This window comes from Oryx dammah, unplaced genomic scaffold (genome assembly GCF_014754425.2).
Source record: "Oryx dammah isolate SB20612 unplaced genomic scaffold, SCBI_Odam_1.1 HiC_scaffold_21, whole genome shotgun sequence".
Taxonomy (NCBI): Eukaryota; Metazoa; Chordata; class Mammalia; order Artiodactyla; family Bovidae; genus Oryx; species Oryx dammah.
In genome coordinates, this window is record NW_024070205.1 from 19,756,714 (window position 1) to 19,778,272 (window position 21,559).

At 39.7% G+C, this 21,559-nt stretch overlaps 1 protein-coding gene across 3 annotated transcripts in view; it reads right to left on the minus strand.

The window, feature by feature from the left end:
* The window catches only part of CEP350 (centrosomal protein 350), a 153,715-nt gene that overhangs the window by 125,925 nt on the left and 6,231 nt on the right, over nucleotides 1–21,559 (minus strand). The gene's annotated exons all lie outside the window — the stretch shown is intronic.

Consider the following 21,559-nt stretch of genomic DNA (forward strand, 5'->3'; position numbering starts at 1 on the left):
CACTAAACTGAATCCCGGAAAATGGTTAATACGGTAAATTTTATGTTACATATATCTCACCACAAAACACAAATTAAAAAGGGGAAAAAACACAGTTTGGAAAATGAAGAAGGGGAAAACTCATTCCTGCTCTCCAAATCTTAACACAATCATTAAGATCCCTTCTGTTCTTTTTACTTTACTTTTTTTTTTTTAACTGTAATCACTATAATTTCAATTTTGTGTCCTATTTAAATGCTAGACATTTGAAGTGGGTTTTAAAATACATCCACAAATTCTTTGATACTCCTTTCTTCAAGAAGTGGAGCTTAATTTTCCTCTCATTGGATGTAGGCTGGACTTAGTGGTTTACTTTTAACAAATCAAATGTGGTAGAAATGACATGTGACTTTCAAAACTAAATCACAAAAGGCACTGCCTGTTCTCTCTCAAGGATCCAGCTGCCATGTCATAAGGACAGTCAAGCAACCCTATGAAGAGATCCATGTGGCAAAAAAACCTTAGAATTCCTGCCTACAGCCATATGAATGAGCCATCCTGGAAGTAATCCAACAAGAGATCATCAGTACAATAATATGACTCATTTTCTCTATTATAAATAACACTGTAATGAAAATATCTGTATATATGAATGTTTGCTCATTTGGATTATTCAGCAAGAACAGGATCTACAAAGTATGCAAAAACTGAACTAAAGAATATATAGAACATGTTACTCTAGAGATCCAATGTTGAACTGTTTTCCAATTCACAATAATATGAGCTCATCAGCTTCATTAATATATTTCAGTATTAACTATGCTTTTTACTTTTGTTGATTATTAAGGAATATTAATTATATTTCTTTTAGGAAAGAAAATGGCTTTTTAAAAACTTTTTATTTTGTATTGGGGTACAGCTGATCAACAATGTTTTGATAGTTTTAGGTGAACAGCAAAGGGACTCAGCCATACTTATTCATGTATCCATTCTCCCCCAAACTGCCCCTCCCATCCAGGCAGCCACAGAGCATTGAGCAGAGTTCTATACAGTAGGTCCTTGTTGATTATCCACTTTAAATAAAGCAGTGTGTACATGTCCATCTGGGCTTCCCAGGTGGCACTAGAAAAGAACCTGTCTGCCAATGTAGGAGACATGGGTTTGATCCCTAGGTCAGGAAGATCCCTGGAGGAGGGCATGGCAACACTCCCTGGTATTCTTGCCTACAGAATTCCATGAACAGAGGAGCCTGGCAGGCAAAGAGTCAGACACACAACTGAAGCAACTTAGTGCACACCCACTACCAAACTACCGATCTATCCAAACTACCAATCTGTCTCTTCTTTCCCCCACCCTTCCCCTGGGCAACCATAAGTTTGTTCTCTAAATCTGTGAGTCTGTTCTGTTTTGTAAGTTAAGTTCATTTGTACCAGAAAATGGTTTCTTTAATTTGAATTTAGTAGATTGCTTGAAGGACTAAACACTCTGCCATAGATCTTAATTTTAGATCTTCATTTGTGAACTATCTTTTCTTGTCCTTTGCCCACTAACCTACCAGGATATTAAAGTTCTTCTTATTGATTTGCTGAGTCCTTACATTATAAATAATATATTAAACCTTTGTCATATTTGATAAAAATAATTTTTTTCAATGTCTGTAACGGCAGTTCAATATCGTAATTATTAAAGACTCTAATTTACATAAAAAAGGAAAAGCCTACCTACTAAGTCCAAACATGAAAAACTAAAGGTATAATTAATTTTTAAGAGTGTTACTTTTACCTATAATAAACAATCCTGTTTTATAAATTTCTTTGGAAAAACTTCAAAAAAGGTTCCAAAAATAAAAATTTTCTAAAAATAAAAATTTCATAGATTATATGATTCTAGAAGAGTCAATCTAGGTGTTTAAAAATAGAATAGTAAAAATTTAAAAATCAATAAATATGCCAATAGTTAAAATTATTCTAACCATAAAAACTTTAATCAGAGCTACCAATATAGTTGGGAAAAAAAACTCACTTCACTGTTCTTCTCATAAAGATACTTTTGGTCTAGTTAAGTGTCAAATGATAACTAAACAAACACTCAGCTGCTGCTGCTGCTGCTGCTAAGTCGCTTCAGTCGTGTCCGACTCTGCGCCACCCCACAGACGGCAGCCCACCAGGCTCCCCCGTCCATGGCATTTTCCAGGCAAGAACACTGGAGTGGGTTGCCATTGCTTTCTCCAATGCATGAAAGTGAAGTCACTCAGTCGTGTCTGACTCTTAGCGACCTCGTGGACTACAGCCTACCAGGCTCCTCCATTCACGGGATTTTCCAGGCAAGCATACTGGAGTGGTTCCTTCTCCAAAACAAACATGAGCCATTCTACATTACTAAATAATCTGTCAATGACTAGACAAAAGTTTTCTCTGAGCAGACCTCATTTTAAAACAAATGCTAAAATATATAATAATGATCAATTTTCTAATGGGAAGCAGAAACAGATTAAATAATCAAAACCTGCATATACATCCAAAATTTCTATGCTTAAGAGCTAATGCCGATAAAGCTGAGACAGTGGAAATCAGCAAAAAGAAACAAATCTGCTTCAGGGACATCCCCGGTGGTCCAGTGGTTAAGAATCAGCCTTCCAAGGCAGGGGATACAGGTTCCATCCCCAGTCAGGGAACTAAGATCCCCCACGCTGCAGAGCAATTAAGCCTGTGCACCACAACTAGAGATGCCCCCATGCTCTAGGGCCCATGCTCTACAAATAGAGAAGCCACTGCACACAACAACTGGAGAAAGTCTGTGTGCCACAACAAAGAGTGCAGCCAAGAAAAAAAAAAAAAAGAATCTATCTGCTTCAAAATAACAGCCCTATTAATAATCATCTTCAAAAGCAATGACTAAATATAAAGAGTGTGACATTTATACAGAATTTCAACCTGTAAATGCATTACAGTATATTCACCACCTAACAAATGAGAATGAACTAATCACAACTACGTACAACCAGACAGTTGAGCATCACAAACGTGTTAAGTGAAGAATGCCAGAAACTAGTGTACACACTGTATACATTTTATAAAACATCAAACAGGCAAAATTTATCTACTCTGTTAGAACTGACAATGGCCATTATTTATGCCTTCTTTCTTTTTTTCCTTACGTATGCTTTTGGAGGAGGGTGACAAGAATTGTAGCAAGGAAGGGCTTGAGGTACTAATAATACTGTTTACTGAATTGGCAAAATCAAATATACAAAAAAGATCTTCATGACCAACATAATCACGATGGTGTGATCACTCACCTAGAGCCAGACATCCTGGAATGTGAAGTCAAGTGGGCCTTAGAAAGCATCACTACGAACAAAGCTAGAGGAGGTGATGGAATTCCAGTTGAGCTCTTTCAAATCCTGAAAGATGATGCTGTGAAAGTGCTACACTCAATATGCCAGCAAATTTGGAAAACTCAGCAGTGGCCACAGGACTGGAAAAGGTCAGTTTTCATTCCAATCCCAAAGAAAGGCAATGCCAAAGACTTCTCAAACTACTGCACAATTGCACTCATCTCACACGCTAGCAAAGTAATGCTCAAAATTCCCCAAGCCAAGTTTCAACAATACATGAACCATGAACTTCCAGATGTTCAAGCTGGTTTTAGAAAAGGCAGAGGAAACAGAGATCAAATTGCCAACATCTGCTGGATCATTGAAAAAGCAAGAGAGTTCCAGAAAAACATCTCTTTCTGCTTTATTGACTATGCTAAGGCCTTTGACTGTGTGGATCACAATAAACTGTGGAAAATTCTTAAAGAAATGGGAATACCAGACCACCTGACCTGCCTCTTGAGAAGTATGCAGGTCAAGAAGCAACAGTTAGAACTGGACATGGAACAACAGACTGGTTCCAAATAGGAAAAGGAGTACGTCAACGCTGCATATTGTCACTTTGTTTATTTAACTTATATGCAGAGTACATCATGAGAAACGCTGGACTGGATGAAGCACAGGCTGGAATCAAGATTGCTGGGAGAAATATCAGTAACCTCAGATGTGCGGATGACACCACCCTTATGGCAGAAAGTGAAGAGGAACTAACAAGCCTCTTGATGAAAGTGAAAGAGGAGAGTCAAAAAGTTGGCTTAAAGCTCAACATCCAGAAAACAAAGATCATGGCATCTGGTCCCATCACTTCATGGGAAATAGATGGGGAAACAAAGGAAACTGTGAGAGACTTTATTTTGGGGGGCTCCAAAATCACTGCAGATAGTGACTACAGTCATGAAATAAAAAGGCACTAACTCCTTGGAAGAAAAGCTATGACCAACCTAGGCAGCATAATAAAAAGAGACATTACTTTACCAACAAAGGTCCATCTAGTCAAGGCTATGGTTTTTCCAGTAGTTATGTATGGATGTGAGAACTGGACTGTAAAGAAAGCTGAGCGCCAAAGAATTGATGCTTTTGAACTGTGGTGTTGGAGAAGACTCTTGACCATCCATTGGACAGCAAGGATATCCAACCAGTCCATCCTAACAGAAACCAGTCCTATTCACTGGAAGGACTGATGTTGAAGCTGAAACTCCAATTCTTTGGCCACCTGATGCGAAGAACTGACTCATTTGAAAAGACCCTGATGCTGGGAAAGATTGGGGGCGGGAGAAGAAGGGGACGACAGAGGATGAGATGGTTGGATGGCATCATCGACTCCATGGACATGAGTTTGAGTAAGCTCCAGGAATTGGTGATGGACAGAGAAGCCTGGTGTGCTGTAGTCCATGGGGTTGCAATGAGTTGAACACAACTGAGCAACAGAACTGAACTGATCTGGGTGCTGACATTTTGGGTGTGTTCAGTTCATAAGACTTCATCAAACTGTACACTCATATACTTTTTCAACATATATTAAACTTCAGTTGAAACTATTTTCTTTTTTCTTTAAATTTTTACTAGCGTATAGCTGAATAACAATGCTGTGTTAGTTTCAGGTGTACAGCAAAGTGAATCAATTATACATATATATATATATTCACTCTTTTTTAGATTCTTTTCCAAAATAGGCCATTACAGATTATTGAGTAGAGTTCCCTGAGCTATAAAGTAGGTCCTTTGTTGTTGTTTAGTAGCTAAGTCATGTCCAACTCTAGCAACCCCATAGACTGTGGCCCACCAGGCTCCTCTGTCCATGGGATTTCCCAGTCAAGAATACTGGACCCAGGGATCGAAACCATGTCTCCCGCCACTTAAGTGGCCACCAAGGAAGCCCACCATAGGTCCTTCTTAGTTATCTATTTTATATATAGTAGTGTGTATATGTCAATCCCAATCTTCCAATTTATTCTCCCCTCTCCCAAAGTATTTTCAGATAACATGAAATAACCAAATCCTAGCTTAGGTTTACAATTATAATTTTAATTAAATGCTATAATATCTCCAGTATCATGAAGTACTTCAATTTGACAATAATTCATCTTTCATAATCCATGGTTATCCCATGCCCAATAAGTAAGTGTTATTAATAAAATCTATTTAAGTAGGTCTGTTCTTCACTTAAGAATATATAATACATATGTCACCATTTTCTATAAAAATAGAAAAAAGAATCAATGAGGAATAAGTACAATGAGAAAAAAAAAATCTCCTCATAGAAAGAAGAGAATCTAATCTGTCAAAACTTTTCTTTTACTATCTTTGCAGTTCCATACAAATTTTAGGATTATTTGCGCTAGTTCTGTAAAAAATGCCATTTCAGGGATTACATCAGATTGTTTTGGGTAGTATGGACTTTAACAATATTATTTTCCCAGTCGATGAACACGGGACTGTATCTCTTTTCATTTATCTGTGTCACCTTTAATTTCTTTCATCAGTGTCTTACAGCTTGAAGAGTACAGGTCTTTCACTTTGTTGGTTAAATTTACTCCTGGGTATATTTTTTCTTAATGCAACTGTAAATGGGACTGTTTTCCAAATTTTTCTTTCTGAAAGTTATTACTGTATAAAAATGTAACAGGTTTCTGTATATTACTTTTGTGTTCTAAAACTTCACTGAATTCATTTATTATGCATAACGGTTTTTTGGTAGAGCTGTTAGGGTTTTCCATACATAGTATCACATCATCTACAAATCGTGACAGTTTTATTTCTTCCCTTTCAATCTGGATGCCTTTTTTTTTTTTTCTTTTTTTGGTCCAATAGCTGTGGCTAGGACTTTCCAGTGGTCATGTATGGATGTGAGAGTTGGACTTTGAAGAAAGCTGAGCGCTAAAGAATTGATGCTTTTGAACTGTGGTGTTGGAGAAGACTCTTGAGAGTCCCTTGGGCTGCAAGGAGATCCAACCAGTCCATTCTGAAGGAGATCAGCCCTGGGTGTTCATTGGAAGGACTGATGTTGAAGCTGAAACTCCAATAATTTGGCCACCTGATGCGAAGAGCTGACTCACTGGAAAAGACCCTGATGTTGGGAAAGATCGAAGGCAGGAGAAGAGGTTGACAGAGGATGAGATGGTTAGATGGCATCACCAACTCAATGGACATGAGTTTGGGTAAATTCCAGGAGTTGGTGATGGACAGGGAGGCCTGGCATGCTGCAGTTCATCGGGTCGCAAAGTCGGACATGACTGAGCGACTGAACTGGAGGACTTCCACTACTATGTGAAGAAAAGTGACAGACATGGACATTTTTATCTTGTCCCCAATCTTAAAACAAAAGCTTTGGGCTTTTCACTGTTGAGTATAATGTTAGCTGTGGGTTTGTCATATACAGCCTTTATTACATTAAGGTGTATTTCCTTTATACCCACTTTGTTTAGAGTTTGTATCATAAATGGATGCTATGTTATGTCAAAATGATTTTTCAGCATCTATTGAGATGACTGTGTGATTTTTATTCTTCATTTTTTAAATGTCATGTATCAGGTTGATTGATTTGCAGATACTGACCCATCCTTGTATCTCTGGAATAAAGTCCACTTGATCATGGTGTTTACTTTTAATGTATTCTTGAATTAGGTTTGCTAATATTTTGTTGAGGATTTTTGCATCTATGTTCATCAGTAATATTGATCTACAATTTCTCTTCCTTCCTTCCTTCCTTCCTTCCTTTATTTTGTGGGGTCTTTGTCTAATTTTAGTATCAAGGTAACTCTGGCCTTGAAGAATGAGTCTGAAAGTATTCCTTCCTCTTCAATTTTTTTGGAATAGTTTTGAGAAGGACAGTATTAACTCTTCTTTAAATGTTTGGTAGAATTCCCATGAGGCCATCTGGTTCTGGACTTTTTGTTTCTTGGGAGACGTTTGATTCCTGATTAAATGTCATTACTAGTAATCAATCTGTTCATATTTTCTATTTCTTCCTGATTCCATTCCTAGGCATCTTCTTTTTGTGCTCCTTGTTCCCAGGCAAACTCACAGTTTCATGGTTTCAACTACTTCCTAAACGTCATCATATTTTTATGTCCTGAATTGTTTGAGCTCTGGACCCAAGTTTTCAGTCAACTTGACGGTGTTATCTCCAAGTTCAACTGGGCTTTCAAACTTATCGAGTTCATTATCATCTGTATTCAAAATGGTTCATTCTTCTTGTTCTCTTAGCAAATGGGATTACCATGCATCCATTTCATCTTTGACATCCCTGCCTTTTCCTCACCTCATTATTTACTGAGTCATCAAGTCAATGCTAACTTTAAGATGTTTCTCTGTTACAATATGTAAAACATGCCTCTACAGAGATGTTGAAAAACAAATCTTTAAGATATTTCTAATTTCTCTCTCTCTTCCCCTTGCCTCTGTTAGAGCATAATCTTTAGCCTAAATTATAGTAAAAAAGCTTCCTAAATTATTCCACTCCTAACATTCTGCATACTACAACCAGTTACCTTTCTACAACAGATCCTAGCAACTCTACTTTTATAACTCTTCAGTGACTATCATCTGTAGGATAAAGTTCCAAATCCCTTAGCACGATGGAAGTCTGAACTCCTCACAACCCTTAATTTAGTCTTACCCCTCACTACTGTCACAGTATACCAACTGCTCCTGTCAAACAGCTATACCCAGTACTCTTTCTCTAAACATCGAAACTTTCATTATCTCCATATCTTCTTTTCCTAAATTTTCTCTAGCAGTAATACCCTTCAAGACCAACCTCTAATATCATCTCCGATAAATCTTTCCCAGGCAGTCCCTTAACAGAATTACTACTTCATGTGTTTCCCATACCATTTTATTCACTTTCTACAGCACTTATCCTCACACACACAATCATTCATTCAGTTAATGAAAATTCACGAGTACGTAATGCCACCCCATGTCCAAGCTCAGGGGTGGCGGCCAAGAAGAACTACCCCACTTTCAAGATAAGCAGCAGTGGCTGCGCTTTGCTAGACCAGGTGTGAAGAGATACTTCAAGTCCAAGGTAAGAGAAACACAAGTAAGACAGTAGGTGTTGCGAGGGGGCATGAGAGGGCAGACACACTGAAACCACAATCACATACAACTAGCCAATCTGATCACATGGAACACAGCTTATCTAACTCAATGAAACTAAGCCATGCCAAGTGGGGCCACCCAAGACCAGTCATGGTGGAGAGGTCTGACAGAATACGGTCCACTGGAGAAGGGAATGGCAAACCACTTCAGTATTCGTGCCTTGAGAACCCCATGAACAGTTCAGTTCAGTTCAGTTCAGTTCAGTCGCTCAGTTGTGTCTGACTCTTTGCGACCCCATGAATCGCAGCACGCCAGGCCTCCCTGTCCATCACCAACTCCCAGAGTTCACTCAGACTCGCATCCATCAAGTCAGTGATGCTATCCAGCCATCTCATTCTCTGTCGTCCCCTTCTTCTCCTGCCCCCATTCCCTCCCAGCATCAAAGTCTTTTCCAATGAGTCAACTCTTCGCATGAGGTGGCCAAAGTACTGGAATTTCAGCTTTAGCATCATTCCTTCCAAAGAAATCCCAGTATGAAAAGGTAAAAAGATAGGACACTGAAAAATGAACTCCCCAGGTCAGTAGGTGCTCAATATGCTATTGGAGATCAGTGGAGAAATAACTCCAGAAAGAATGAAGGGGTAGAATCAAAGCAAAAACAACACCCACTTGTGGATGTGACTGGTGATAGAAGCAAGGTCCAATGCTGTAAAGAGCAATATTGCATAGGAACCTGGAATGTCAGGTCCATCAATCAAGGCAAATTGGAAGTGGTCAAACAGGAGATGGCAAGAGTAAACGTTAATATTCTAGGAATCAGCGAACTAAGATGGACTGGAATGGGTGAATTTAACTCAGATGACCATTATATCCTGCCTACTACTGTGGGCAGGAATCCCTTAGAAGAAATGGAGTAGCTATCACAGTCAACACAAGAGTCCAAAATGCAGTACTTGGATGCAGTCTGAAAAATGAATGATCTCTGTTCATTTCCAAGGCAAACCATTCAATATCACAGTAATCCAAGTCTATGACCCGAACAGTAATGCTGAAGAAGCTGAAGTTGAACGGTTCTTTTAAGACCTACAAGACCTTTTAGAATTAACACCCAAAAAAGATGTCCTTTTCATTATAGGGGACTGGAATGCAAAAGTAGGAAGTCAAGAAATACCCGGAGTAACAGGCAAACTTGGCCTCAGAGTACAGAATGAAGCAGGGCAAGGCTAATAGAGTTTTGCCAAGAGAATGCACTTGTCATAGCAAACAACCCCTTCCAACAACACAAGAGAAGACTCTACACATGGACATCACCAGATGGTCAACACCAAAATCAGATTGATTATATTCTTTGCACCCAAAGATGGAGAAGCTCTATACAGTCAGCAAAAATAAGACCAGGAGCTGACTGTGGCTCAGATCATGAATTCCTTATTGCCAAATTCAGACTTAAATTGAAGAAGATGGGGAAAACCACTAGACCATTCAGGTATGACCTAAATCAAATCCCTTATGATTATACAGTGGAAGTGAGAAATAGATTTAAGGGACTAGATCTGATAGACAGAGTGCCTGATGAACTATGGACGGAGGTTTGTGACATTTACATGAGACAGGAATCAAGACCATCCCCCAAAAAAAGAAATGCAAAAAAGCAAAATGGCTGTCTGGGGAGGCCTTACAAATAGCTGTGAAAAGAAGAGACGAGAAAAGCAAAGGAGAAAAGGAAAGATATAAGCATCTGAATGCAGAGTTCCAAAGAACAGCCAGGAGAGATAAGAAAGTCTTCCTCAATGATCAGTGCAAAGAAACAGAGGAAAACAACAGAATGGGAAAGACCAGAGATCTCTTCAAGAAAATCAGAGATACCGAGGGAACATTTCGTGCAAAGATGAGCTCAACAAAGGATGGAAATGGTATGGAACTAACAGAAGCAGAAGATATTAAGAAGAGGTGGCAAGAATACACAGAAGAACTGTACAAAAAAGATCTTCATGACTCAGATAATCACAATGGTGTTATCACTCACCTAGAGCCAGACATCCTGGAATGTGAAGTCAGTCGGCCTTAGAAAGCAAGCATCACTACAAACAAAGCTAGTGGAGGTGATGGAATCCCGGTTGAGCTGTTTCAAATCCTGAAAGATGATGCTGTGAAAGTGCTGCACTCAATATGCCAGCAAATTTGGAAAACTCAGCAGTGGCCACAGGACTGGAAAAGGTCAGTTTTCATTCCAATTTCAAAGAAAGGCAATGCCAAAGAATGCTCAAACTACCACACAACTGCACTCATCTCACACGCTAGTAAAGTAATGCTCAAAATTCTCCAAGCCAGGCTTCAGCAATACATGAACTGTGAACTTCCATATGTTCAAGCTGGTTTTAGAAAAGGCAGAGGAACCAGAGATCAAATTGCCAACATTCGCTGGATCACTGAAAAAGCAAGAGAGTTCCAGGAAAACATCTATTTCTGCTTTATTGAACATGTCAAAGCCTTTGACTGTGTGGATCACAATAAACTGTGGAAAATTCTGAAAGAGATGGGAATACCAGACCACCTGACCTCCCTCCTGAGAAACCTGTATGCAGGTCCAGAAGCGACAGTTAGAATGGGACATGGAACAACAGACTGGTTCCAAATAGGAAAAGGAGTACGTCAAGGCTGTATATTGTCACCCTGCTTATTTAACTTCTATGCAGAGTACATCATGAGAAATGCTGAGCTGGAGGAAGCTCAAGCTGGAATCAAGATTGCCGGGAGAAATATCAATAACCTCAGATATGCAGATGACACCACCCTTATGGCAGAAAGTGAAGAAGAACTAAAGAGCCTCTTGATGAAAGTGAAAGAGGAGAGTGAAAAAGTTGGCTTAAAGCTCAACATTCAGAAAACTAAGATCACGGCTTCCAGTCCCATCACTTCATAGCAAACAGATGAGGAGACAGTGGAAACAGTGGCTGACTTTATTTTGGGGGGCTCCAAAATCACTGCAGATGGTGATTGCAGCCATGAAATTAAAAGAGGCTTACTCCTTGGAAGAAAAGTTATGACCAACCTAGACAGCATATTAAAAAGCAGAGACATTACTTTGTCAACAAAGGTCCGTCTAGTCAAAGCTATGGTTTTAAAGTGGTCATATATGGATGTGAAAGTTGGACTATAAAGAGGGCTGAGCACCAAGAATTGATGCTTTTGAACTGTGGTGCTGGAGAAGACTCTTGAGAGTCCCTTGGACTGCAAGGAGATCCAACCAGTCTATCCTAAAGGAAATCGGTCCTGAGTGTTCATTGGAAGGATTGATGTTGAGGCTGAAACTCCAATACTCTGGCCACCTGATGCGAAGAGCTGACTCAATTGGAAAGACCCTGATGTTGGGAAAGATTGAAGGCAAGAGGAGAAGGGGACAACAGAGGATGAGATGGTTAGATGGCATCACCGACTCAATGGATATGAGTTTGGGTAAACTCCAGGAGCTGGTGATGGACAGGGAGGCCTGGCATGCTGCGGTTCATGTTGTCGCAAAGAGTCAGACACGACTGAGCAACTGAACTGAACTTAAAATGTTCACAATTCAGTGAGAGAGACATACATATAAACAAATAGAAACAGGAAAAAATAAAAAGGAATCAAAGAAAGAGCTGCCAGTGAAAGGATATATAGGAAAGGGAATGAAGTACATCATTAGAAGTGACAAGCAACATGATCACAGAAGCAGAAGAGGTGGATGAAAAACCAGGCTACGAATTCCCTGGCAGGTCCAGAGATTAGGACTCCACATTCTCACTGTGAAGGGCCTGGTTTCAATCTCTGGTCAAAGAACTAAGATCCCGCAAGTTGCGAGGCATGCCCCCCCCCAAAAAAAAAGGAACAAAGAAAGCCAGGCTAGAAAACTACTCATAAGAAAGGAAGAGGAACACAATTAACCTACATCACTAGGCCAGTAAGCCAGTCAGGAAAAAAAAAAAAAGAAATGGGAAACAAAGGAATGGAATTCATACACTACTGTATGAATGTAAGTAGCCTATAAGAATATGTGGTAAAATAAACTACAAGGCACACATACAAAAAGTATAACTGACCTTGCTGATACTGATAGCAGGGCAAAGAAGAGGTCTACAGGTAACCATTTAATAAGTTAAATGTACAACACCATGGAAAAATGGGAGTCATTTGGTAAAAATACATCATCCATCATTAATGTACAATGAATCAGAAGACTGGAGGAAAAGACAATGTTATTGCTCGGGCTGTAATCAAGTAAAGGCTTTATTACAATTAGGTCAAAAAACAGTACAAGAACTATATAAACTGTATGTGAGGTTCATTTATTCACTCTCTAGACATGTACAAGGTAATGAGCAGTTAAACTGGAGAAATAAATCCTGTAGCTCAGCTGGTAAAGAATCCACCTGAGATGCAGGAGACTCTAGTTTGATTCCCTAGGTTGGGAAGATCTGCTGGAGAAGGAATAGGCTACCCACTCCAATATTCTTGGGCTTCCCTGGTGGCTCAGCTGGTAAAGAATCTGCCTGCAGTGCGGGAGACCTGGGTTAGGAAGACTCCCCTGGAGAAGGGAACAACTACCCACTCCAGTATTCTGGCCTGAAGAATTCCATGAACGATATACTCCATGGAGTCACAAAGAGTCGGACACAACTTATGACTCTCACTTCACTTACACACTGTAATCAAGATTCACTGAACAGAATTTCTCCCAGCTACTCACCCAGAGAAAAGATTAACTACTAGACCCACAGTTTCAACCTCATGAAAAATCTTAAGTGTTTTTGGAGGGAACTGGTATGGCCCTAGCTAAACAGATACTTTGTGAGAATTACTAGAAGGGTATCACTAGAGGGCTTCCCAAGCGGAGCAGTGGTAAAAATTCACCTGGCAGTGCAGGAGGGGTAGGAGACAGAGGTTTGATCACTGAGTTGGGAAGATGCCCTGGAGGAGGAAATGGCGACCCACTCTAATATTCTTCCCTGGAATACTGGACAGAGGAGCCTGACAGGCTGCAGTCCATGGGGTCAGACACAACTTAGCAACTGAACATTCACGCATCACTGCAAACTGTCAGGTTAGAATTTGGCAAACACACCTGCCTTGTTGAGAATTCCGTGTCTGGGACTTCCCTGGTGGCATAGTGAACGAGAATCCGCCTGCCAATGAAGGGGACATGGGTTTGATCGCTGGTCCAGGAGGATTCTATGTGCCACAGAGCAACTGGGCCCATACACCATGACTGCTGAGCCTGAGGGCCACAACTACTGAGCCCATACGCTGCAACTACTGAGGTCCCTGTGCCCCCGCGCCTGTACTCCACAGCTGGGGGGCAGGGGGTGAACAGTGGGTGGCCTGTGCTCCCCATAGCTGTAGAGGGCCTATGCAGAGCAGCAAAGGTCTAGCACAGTCAAAAATAAATAAAAAATGAATTATTTAATTAAAAAAAAAAAGAATTCCATGTCTGTTAGCAATCAAATTTCCTGATTCTGGAAGTATCATGATGTTCTTGAGAATATATCCTCAGCAGATATGAACTCTGATGTATCAGTTCAGTTCAGTCACTCAGTCGTGTCCGACTCTTTGCGACCCCATGAATCGCAGCACGCCAGGCCTCCCTGTCCATCACCATCTCCCGGAGTTCACTCAGACTCACGTCCATCGAGTCCGTGATGCCATCCAGCCATCTCATCCTCGGTCGTCCCCTTCTCCTCCTGCCCCCAATCCCTCCCAGCATCAGTCTTCTTCAATGAGTCAACTGTTCTCATGAGGTAGCCAAAGCACTGATGTATACTGAAACCCAATAACAAAAATTCTATATTCCCAATCATTACCACTGTAAGTAAGATTCTGAGCAGCCAGGCAATGCCTTTCACCAAGCAACTGCAGAGTTCCTGTCTCTTGAGAATACTTTCTCAAGCAGTTCTAGAGGAGAGATCACCTGGATAACACATTAAAAAACAGATGCCAAGGCTCTACTCCCAAGAGATTCTGAATCAGTGGATCTGCTGCTGCTGCTAAGTCACTTCAGTCGTGTCCGACTCTGTGCAACCCCACCGACGGCAGCCCACGAAGTTCCCCCGTCCCTGGGATTCTCCAGGCAAGAACACTGGAATGGGGTGCCATTGCCTTCTCCACAGTGGATCTGAGAAGAAGTAAAAAACCTGTATTTTTAAAGGTCTACCAAAATCCCAATATATATGAGCTTTGAGAACTACAGCTCTAGAAATCATCTTCAATCTACTCTTTGAAGCCTGAAGCCCCAAAACACTGTTGATCCCATAAAGATGAGTATCAGTGGAGAGAACTAACCCTATCCCCAACCAGCTGACAGCATCTCTCTCCTGAAGTTCCAGAACACCTGACAGCAACAATCATTTTAAACCAGGAAGCACAATCACAGACCTCCAACACTACGGCAGTAAACATGAGGGCATCTGGTAGGGAATAACCATAGCTAATCAGTCCGTGTTTCTTCTATGTGGGCCAAGGGAGCACACTGCTTTCCATACGTTATTTCCAACCTCATGAGGCAACTATCCCTATACTCACTGTACTGATGAAGAAATAGCATCAGACAATGGAACTAGTCCAAGGTCATTCAGCTAATAAAAGACAGAACTGGAAATTAAATCTAGATCTCTCCCTCTCTCAAACCTCTGAAAGCCACTAATGGTCGTTCATATAATGGCAGTCACTGGCATACAGATGGTAACTTTGGGCATAGGAAAGGTCACCCAAGGAGAAAACCCAGTACTAGAGAAGAAAAGAACGCAAGGTCAAACTCTTTTGCACCTCAAGATTTGAAAGACAAGGACTAGCTAGCAAAGGAGACCAAGAAAGGGGAGTAGAGTGGAGGCAGAAAATCAGAGTACAGTGTATACAAGTCAAAGGAAAGAGAATATGTCAAGAGAGTGGTCAGATGAGATGAATGCTGCCAAAAGGCCTAGCAGGTTGAGAGTTTGTTATCTGAAAATGCTCACGAGGTTTACAGATAAAGAGATCTTTGGTGATTTTACTGAGAGCTAAATGTGGAGAAATAGGGTTAGCAAGTTCACTGGAACCGCCTGGAGAGGAACTGAAAAGTATCTTCCAACACTGATAGAAAACGTATTCGGCTCTTTTGAGAAGTCTGTAAAGGAAAAAGCAGCAGTAATGGAGGAGGATGTTGTGTTGAGGGATTTGTGTGTTTAAGTAAGATTTGATTAAGTATATAAATGCTGATAAGAAGAATCTCAGAGAGAAAAGAAGGCTAGAGGTACATATGGGAGAAAATATAATTGATGGTTACCACGTTTCTTGAGAGAACCTGGAGTGAGGAAATGTTAAAACAGATGAAGTATTCTTACGGTCCCCTTTCCTCTAAAAGTTACTTTTTCTTTTTTTTCCATTCTCCCTATTTATGAACTCTTAGCCTGCATAGTAAGAGGGAAAGATAAAACGTAAATATAATTCCTTTAAGTTTCTCAGCTCTGGTTGGTCTCTGAGACTGCACTTACTTCTCTTATGAGGTCAATATTTTGGTGATTCATGAAGTATGAATCCCTTGTTGGCCTTAGATTGTGATTGTTATCAAGCAAATAGGTTTTTCGTTGCAGTCTTATTTGATTTATAGGTTTTCCTGCTTTTTATTTCTATCACTTTTAACTAGATTCTTTTTATACCATTTATCATAGCTTTTTTGAAACTGTGTTTCCATTTTCTACTGGCAAGTTAGTCTCACCCTGAGCTTTGGTTTGGAAGTTAGCTGTCAGTCCCTTGCCCACCACTACTCCACTGCTTCTGCAGCCCTCTCCTTTCCCATACACACTTGCCACTTTTATTTTTTAGTCCATTGTTTGGAGCTCTCATTTATATTTTACTTGATGCATATACAGTAAACTGCCAAATACAGTTTCTTTTTTAGTTCTCGTGATATCTGACTTTAGTCTGAACAAAGCAGTATTGTTCATTTATGCTTTGACTTTTACACAAAACAACTTGTTTCTCTGTAAGATGGCAGTTAAACTCATGTAAAATTTACACTACAACTCCTCAGTCAAATAAATAACAAAAGTATTCTCAAGTTTTCTGAAAATTAAATTTACAGTACTGTAAGAAGACCAAGTACAATACAGTGATACAGAACCTATGTTATTGATTTCTGAAACTATGGTCAGATCTTATCTCTGATAGCCTAACCTACAAAACCAACTGCTTATTTAGAAATCTCAAAGCACATCAGACTCATCATCTCCAAAATCCAACTCATGATTATTCCCCCCCGCCAAAAAAAGAGGTATTTCCTATCACACTACAGTTGCACAAGCAAGAAATAACCACAAGAAGTCAATAATTATACTATATGACCTCTAAGGCCCTTTGAATTTATCTATTCCACCAGCTCTCAGAGTATGGTCCAGGCATCTCTGAGGGTCTATGAGACCATTTTGAGGGTGTCTTTAAAGTCATAATTATTTCCATAACATGAAGACTTTATTTGTCTTTTTCACTCTCATCAGAGTGCATGTAGTGGAGTTTCCCGAAGGTTCCATGACATATATCACACAGACTGAATACAGAAGCAGATATGAGAATCCAGATGCCTTCTATTAGATCAAGTATTAAAAAGATTTGGAAACTGTCAAACAATGCCACTTTCTCACTAATTTTTTTTGTTTGTTTTGGAAAATATAGCTATTTTTTTAGTTTAAAACTATTATGTATTAATACTCCCTTCTCCAAGGGGTCTTCCCAACTCAGGGACTGAACCAGAGTCTGAACAAAGCAGTATTGTTCATTTATGCTTTGACTTTGCAGGCAGATTCTTTACCATCTGAGCCACCAGGAAGGCCCAATATGATATGAGTTTATGGCTATTTTAAATAAATAAATGTTTAAATTTCTAATACAATATATATCAATATATATAGTCCACATAAAAGCTCTTTGAATTTTCAATAACTCAAGAGTATAACATGTCTTCTTGACACCAAGAGGTATGAGAAACACTGATCTGTACCTATCATGAGTGCATGCATGCTAAGTTGCTTCAGTCACGTCCGACTCTTTGCAACCCTATGGACTGAAGCCCACCAGGCTTCTCTGTCCAAGGGATTCTCCAGGCAGGAATACTGGAGTAGGCTGCCAGGCCCTCCTCCACGGGATCTTCCCAACCCAGGGACCAAACCCACGTCTCTTACATCTCCTGCACTGGCAGGTGGACTCTTTACCACTAGTGCTACCTGGGAAGCCCATACTTATCATGCTGCTGCTGCTGCTGCTAAGTCGCTTCAGTCGTGTCCGACTCTGTGCGACCCCACAGACAGCAGCCCACCAGGCTCCCCCGTCCCTGGGATTCTCCAGGCAAGAACACTGGAGTGGGGTGCCAGTTCCTTCTCCGGTGCATGAAAGTGAAAAGTGAAAGTGAAGTCGTTTAGTCATGTCCGACTCTTAGAGGCCCCATGGACTGCAGTGCACCACGCTCCTCCATCCATGGGATTTTCCAGGCAAGAGTACTGGAGTGAGGTGCCATTGCCTTCTCTGATACTTATCATGCTGCTGCTGCTAAGTCACTTCAGTCGTGTCCAACTCTGTGTGACCCCATAGACGGCAGCCCACCAGGCTCCCCCGTCCCTGGGATTCTCCAGGCAAGAACACTGGAGTGGGTATACTTATCATATGTATATACAAATAAGATATGACACTTTGAAACAGCCAATTCTCAACTATCTTCTAGCAGCAAATTTTCCTTTCACATTTACTGACAGCACTCTCATTCAGTCACATAGACTCATTCAGCTCAACTTTTTACTGAGCACCAACTATGTGCCAGCTACTGGGGATAAAAGATGAAAGATGTGACTTTGTTCTGGCTCTCCCAAGGAGTACTTTCCATACCTTTGCTTCAGTTCTCTCATCTTTATCAGACCCTATGTAACAACCATCCCTGCCTGAAAGGTTGAGAAAATCAACCCTGCAATAATCATACTATCTAGTCTCAAAGTGGACAAATTTAGAAAGGACCAGGCTAGGAAAAGTGGAAAACATTCCAGCTCTAAATCAGACCTATACTGTTCCATGTAAATTCTCAGAGTAACCAATACTCCCCTAATGAAGTGAAGTCGCTCAGTCGTGTCTGACTCTTTGCGACCCCATGGACTGCAGCCTGCCAGGCTCCTTGTCCATGGAATTTTCCAGGCAAGAATACTGGAGTGGGTTGCCATTTCCTTCTCCAGGGGATCTTCCTAAGCCAGGGATCGAACCTGGGTCTCCCACATTGTAGGCAGATGCTTTTACCGTCTGAGATCTGAGAATTAGCTTTACCTCTTCTCACGTATAATATACAAACCTCAATAACTACTTTTTACAAATGAAGAATGACTGCTTATAATCCAGGAAATCCAAAAAAACCTGTAATATTTGGTACCAGTTTGGCCTCTAGAGTATAAGAGGCTGGATAAGGATTGCAAAGAATGCAATGTCCTCCACTGATATGAAATGAAGAGCTAAGCCAGAGCCTAACTAAAGGTACTCCTAGTCTTTTACTTTTAAAGCCCTAAAAATAGGAACCTATATTTTGTTCCACCTACTATCTTGTTATCCATTCTGAATATTTACTCCTCTAAATTGATTTCAAGGAATATATCCTATAAAAGTGTCTTATGGTACAAGTCAGGATTTTTTTTTTTCCCCTGAAGTATGACATTTTCACTACAAAAGCTTCCCTAATACAGAAGAAACCATTAACACTGGTTAACTCTGCGGAGAAGGAGTGAGAATCTGAGCAAGAAAGCAGATTTTCCAGTGGATATGCTTTTGAATTTGTTAAAGCAGTCTGGCCTCTGGAGTATAGAAGGCTGGGTAAGGAATTCATTTATCACCTTGTGAGGAAACAAGCAAGGAAAAATAATTTTCAGAAGTTTTCTTCAACATTCAATAATTTAGCTAATTTAGAGGCTGTTAAGGAAACAAATATAACAATTTTTTATTTCATCGGAAGCCTCTGACTCCTTGACACTGTGCAGTCGCTCCCATTTTGTGGATCTATAGCACTTTACCTTTCCTCTTACCTCCCTACTCCCATACTATTATTTACATATCTGTCTTTTACATGGGACTGTGGGGATGATGTTTTATTCTTTATATCCCTAGTCCATGCACGGTACACAGCACATACTAGGTGCCCCAGACCTCTCTGCTGAATGATGGCCCCACTGATAAGTATCAGAATCAGGCAAAAGAAACAAAAACAAAAAAACCCAAAGGTATTTCATATAATATGAAGAGGTTAACCACTGGAAAGCAAAAAATTTCTCTCATGGTAATATATTAAAAAAATAAGGATTAAAAAATAATAGTTATACAGATATATTTTATATTTTAAAATAAGCCCCAAACTAAAATAAATTAAAATAAAATACTCATAAATTTAGACATGAAAATCATGAATGAAATGAAGCCTGTTAATATAAGTGAACCCAGTGCTATTATTACTCATGCATGATTTTTAAACCTAGTTTTTAAAAAGTCCACTTACAACAACAAAACATTTAATTGGTTATTTTTTAAAAAAATCACTTAACCCCAAACTTATCAAAGATAAATCCAATTCTTCTGGTTGCAAAAATATCCTTCCATCTATAACAAGATCTTCTTTACATCATTATTTCTCTACAGAATTTAAATGTTCCATCATTTCAACAAGAAAGTGAAGAATCTACACAGATTTTTCAGAGATGTATCTATGGAAGTGTAGTCCAACTCCATTTATAACTGATTACAGAGAACACAGCATATTAGAGTTGGAAGTGAGGAGTCACCTAGCCTCATGTTTTTCAAATATGCAGTAATGGAACCATTAGCAGATCAAAACGAAATCAACCTGGTGGGTTGAAGCTTAAATTTTTTTATTGAAACCAAATAAAACTAAACTGAAATATCAGAGTGTACTGGATTTTTAAAGTGAAGCTTCCATTTCATTTTACATAAAAATATATATGTAGCTATGTGTATTATGTTCCCATGGAAAATCTATTTTATACTGTGGGTGTCCCAGTCAAAGAGTTCATGAGGTTCCCAAGCTTTCTCAGTTCACAGAATCTTTAGTGTATCAGTTATTTTTCACAGTGCTCATAGGCTAAAAAAATATTTAATGGAAATAATCCCATTTATTAGGCAGTTAGGTCCATACAACCTAGTAAGTATTTATAGGCTAACAACTTAGTAGTGATTGAAAAATACATATCAAATTAAAAGAAATATTTTAATTACTAAATAACCACAATTACCTATTAATGGGACGTGTGCACCTAATAGATAATACATAATTTTTCAAACTTTGAAATCACTTTCGATACAGCCACTGTGATTTACTGTTTCACACTGATTTCTGCACAGAACTTTCGTTTAATCACAACCACCACCAAAACCTAGCTTTCTTTTTTTATTTATTTTTTAATTGAAGGATAATTGCTTTACAGAATTTTGTTGTTTTCTGTCAAACCTCAACATGAATCAGCCGTAGGTACACATATACCCCCTCCCTTTTGAACCTCCCTCTCATTTCCCCTCCCTATCCTACTCTTTTAGATTGATACAGAGCCCCTGTTTGAGTTTCCTCTAGCTTTTTGAAGACACACTGTCTTCAAAAGACTCCCAAAGAAAGGAACACAACCTCAAGCACAGTATCTCAAACTAATAGTTTGATCAAGGGCTCACAGATGCCAAATATTCCAAACATGATGGTGTGAAAGCACTGCACTCAATATGCCAGCAAATTTGGAAAACTCAGCAGTGGCCACAGGACTGGAAAAAGTCAGTTTTCATTCCAATCCCAAAGAAAGGCAATGCCAAAGAATGCTCAAACTACCGCACAATTGCACTCATCTCACACGCTAGCAAAGTAATGCTCAAAATTCTCCAAGCCAAGTTTCAACAATATGTGAACGGTGAACTTCCAGATGTTCAAGCTGGTTTTAGAAAGGACAGAGGAACCAGAGATCAAATTGCCAATATCTGCTGGATCATCAAAAAAGTAACAGAGTTCCAGAAAAACATCTGTTTCTGCTTTATTGACTATGCCAAAGCCTTTGACTGTGTGGATCACAATAAACTGTGGAAAATTCTGAAAGAGATGGGAATACCAGACCCCCTGACCTCCCTCTTGAGAAATCTATATGC